At 50.3% G+C, this 3,834-nt stretch overlaps 1 long non-coding RNA gene across 1 annotated transcript in view; it reads left to right on the forward strand.

The window, feature by feature from the left end:
* Positions 1-1,588: 1,588 nt before the first annotated feature.
* Positions 1,589-3,834, forward strand: part of LOC113490867 — a 16,594-nt gene continuing 14,348 nt past the window's right edge. Inside the window, exon 1 of the long non-coding RNA XR_003400314.1 lies at positions 1,589-1,678. This is a non-coding gene — a long non-coding RNA (uncharacterized LOC113490867). The remainder of the gene's footprint in view (positions 1,679-3,834) is intronic.

Consider the following 3,834-nt stretch of genomic DNA (forward strand, 5'->3'; position numbering starts at 1 on the left):
GGGCAAGTGCCAGGTCCTGCCCTTGGGCCACAACCACCCCCTGCGTGGCTACAGGCTCGGGGAGGGGTGGCTGGAGCTGTCTGGGAGAGAAGGGTCTGGGGGTTCTCATGGACAAGCAGCTGAACAGGAGCCAGCGTGTGCCCGGGTGGGCAAGAAAGCCAACGGCATCCTGGCTTGTGTCAGCACTGGTGTGACCAGCAGGAGCAGGGAGGTGACAGTCCCCTGTGCTCTGCACTGGTGAGGCCACACCTGGAGCGTTGTGTCCAGGTCTGGGCACCTCAATCCCAGAGAGAACTCGAGGGGCTGGAGCGAGGGCAGAGGAGGGCAACGAGGCTGGGGAAGGGCTGGAGAATCAATCCTGTGAGGAGGCAGGGAAGGAGCTGGGAGTGTTCAGTGTGAGGAGGAGGAGGCTGAGGGGAGCCCTCATCCCTCTCTGCAGCTCCTGACAGGACATTGCAGAGAGGCTGGGGCTGGGCTCTGCTCCCAGGGCATCAGGGACAGGACAAGAGGGAACGGCTGGAAACTGCCCAAGGGGAGGGTCAGGCTGGGCAGGAGGAGAAAATGTTCCCCAGCAAGAGTGGTGCGAGAGTGGAAGAGGCTGCCCAGGGAGGGGGGAGTCCCCATCCCTGGGGGGGTTTCAGGGCCGTTGGGATGAGCTGTGGGGGATGTGGGGTAGGGGAGAACTTTGTAGAGTCGGGCTGAGGGTTGGACTCGCTGATCCCGAGGGGCTTTTCCAACCCGAATGGTTCTGTGTGATTCTGTGTGTGATCTTTGGGTCCCCGCTGGTTTGTAGGTCTGGGAGAAGAAACTAATGGTGTGAGTTAAAAATAGACATTAAAAAGTGCTCCTTTGTGTGTCCGGGACGGAGTTTCTGGTCATCATTGCCAGGGTTGTTGCGGGGGCAGGTGGTGTCCTAGCTGGGTTTAAAGCAATTGATGGGTGTTAGCAGGTCTGTAAGCGTAGGGGACTTATGTGAGTTGTAACCTCTACCCTCACTTGTACAATATTTGTGGGTGCTGAGGGGTATGAAGGTTGTCTTGGCTTGGTGGCATCGTCTAGATCTTGGTGTAAATCAGAGGGGGAATTCTGTTAGCGTGGGCCTCCCCGGGTGATGGAGCCATCCCACTGGTGACCGCTGCGGTGGGCAGACATCCCGGCTCCAAGAGAGCTCCCCTAGTCCTGGGGAGGGAGAAAAGCTTTGCTATGGCAAACCCAGCATCGGGATTGGCAAAAATAACGAAGCGCGAACGCTTCTTAGCAGTTGATGTTCAAGGTAGAAGAGCGTATTTTATATTTACACCAGTGAGGGGTTAAGCTGTTTACCTAAGAAAGGAAAACAGGAGAAAACTCTTAAGTAACTTTTGCCAAAGCCACGAGAAACCGATTTTTTATTGTTTTAATTTACTTAGAATTAAATTGTTTAATTAAAATGCTCTGCTGAAGTGTTTCACAGACAGTGGCAGTTTGATTCCCATGTGTTGGCATTTTCCTTCCATATTATGGGTTCTTTCTACAAAAACTGGTCATTGCATGGACATGTGCCTGCCCAGACATTGGTGGGTCATTTGAGTAGTAATTTTACACTGGCTCTGAGAAAGGATTTCTGTGGGGAAGGGGCTGTTGGGCGTTGGAATGGGCTGCCAAGGGCAGGGGGGGAGTCCCCGGGATCCCTGGAGGGGTTGAAGAGTCGGGCTGAGCCAGCGCTGAGGGATCTGGGGGAGTTGGGAACGGTCAGGGGGAGGGTCATGGTTGGGCTGGAGGAGCTGCAGGGGCTTTTCCAACCCGGATGATTCTGGGGTTCTGTAATGCCTGATGTCCGTGGGCGACGCAAAATCCCTTTGGCTCTCTCTCAGCCAACAAAAACCTCTAGCGAACGTGCTGTTAAAATCGTCATGTGATTTCTTTACGGGAGGATCTTCTCTTAATTAAAACTCTGTAGCCTGATATTATTAGCACTGAAATGCAAGCTGGTGTAAACCAGTCGATTGCTTCTAAAAGAAACAGCTGAAAAAAAAAAAATGTTTAAAAGTACCATTTGGGTAAGGACACGAGTTTGCATCCGTAATGCCAAGTCTATTAAAGCATTTATAACACCTTTTTATTTTTTTTTTTTTTTTTTTTTTTTTTTTTTTTTTTTTTTTTTTTTTTTTTTTTCCGGCATGGTGGTTCTTCATTTCAGCCCGCAGCTTGAACTTTGTAAAGGTTGCCTAATCCATTCCTGATTAAATATGTGATTGCGGGCCCTGATTATGTGTGTGCGCACACGCTTGTTTGTCTATAATCTAGCTCTGGTGGCAAGGTGCCCAGAAGTCGGTACAAACTAGGTTTTACACAGAAAACCTGTCTGACAGAAGAGGATTTCAACTGTAGCTGAGGAGTAAATTAAGAAGGGCTGCTACATCCGCAAATGTATGAGCACTCGTACATAACAAGCGCTCTCATAAGTGGCCCATTTATACTGTCTTTGCCCAACAAAAGATGAGAAACGGCCACGCTCTGTCCTCACCAGCTAAATTTATGCCCTAAATCCAAATGCAGTTGGTGGTTACGGAGCCCCTGGCACCGCCTGGATCCCCAGAAAGCAGGCAGCCCCTCTCCTTTCCCTCTGTTTTTCCACCTCACAACCCACATGAAGCCACTGGGGCGATGTGGGCTCCATGATGGGTCGTTCCACCGTTGCTATCCGTGAGCGCGTAGTATCAACGGATTTATTTGGAACGGGAGTAAATCAAGGGCCTGTTTTACAAGGAATGGATTTAAGCTCTATTGACAGAGCTAACTTTTATCTCTGAATTAGTCCCACATAAAATAATTGCATTTAAAACGGACTCAGCAGGCTGCTGTTATCAAAACCTTTTGAAAGGTCTGTCCTGTTTGATACGGCCGTTTGGCTTTTCTTAGACAACGTCAAAGAAAATAAAGAAAAAGACCAAAAAAGAGAAAAAAACAAAAAAAAGAAAAAAAGGAATTGATAAGAAACATTGCAGCGCACACTAGTTTACCCTATTTTATTGCTAAAATATGCCCGAGCAGGCTGAGGACTGCTTGTGACCCTCCAGGCTTCGCTTCAGAACGGTTCTGGGACAGATGCTGTTTGATGACGTCATTCACGTGGCCGCCCGTGTGGGCTGCATCGTAAGAAGGAATAATGAAGTTTCACCAAGTAAAAGACTTGTTTGTGGCTGTCTCCATCTTTTTTTTTAAGAAGTTCTTAGCCAGAGGAATGTCTCCTCGGGAGCATTTCTCACCTGCTGACCCAATCGCCGGCGTGGCTTTGGTTTTTAGGTTGGCCAGCTCTGGGCTGGCTGGGCCAATGGGGAGGTTGTGGGAGCTCTGTGCTGGCGTGGCAGTGGGTTTGAGTCATGAAGAACAATCAGGAAAGGGGAATTGTGTCAGGAATGAACTCCCACAGCCCACCTGGGAGTGAAGGTTCTTCCAGCAAAGCCTCTGAGGTTGTTCTGGAGGTGGAAGTCTACTGAAATTTGGGGGTTTCTCTGTCCATATAGTGGTAAAACTGTGGGTTTGTGCACAAAACAATGTCGTACGTGGTACTGAGTGACCGGGTCTCTTGTCACACGGACAGCTGTTCCACGGGGTGTGGGGTGGGCAGGTACATGGCAGGATGGGTAAAAAACTGGCTGACGGCCGGGCCCAGAGAGTTGTGGTGAGCGGAGTTAAATCCAGTTGGCGGCCGGTCACGAGTGGTGTCCCCCAGGGCTGGGTGCTGGGGCCGCTCCTGTTTAACATCTTTATGGATGATCCAGAGGAGGGGATCGAGGGCACCCTCAGTCAGTTTGCAGGTGACACCCAGATGGGTGGGAGCTGTCTCTTATA

The sequence above is a fragment of the Athene cunicularia genome, unplaced genomic scaffold (genome assembly GCF_003259725.1).
Source record: "Athene cunicularia isolate RWA unplaced genomic scaffold, athCun1 SCF_5, whole genome shotgun sequence".
Lineage (NCBI taxonomy): Eukaryota > Metazoa > Chordata > Aves > Strigiformes > Strigidae > Athene > Athene cunicularia.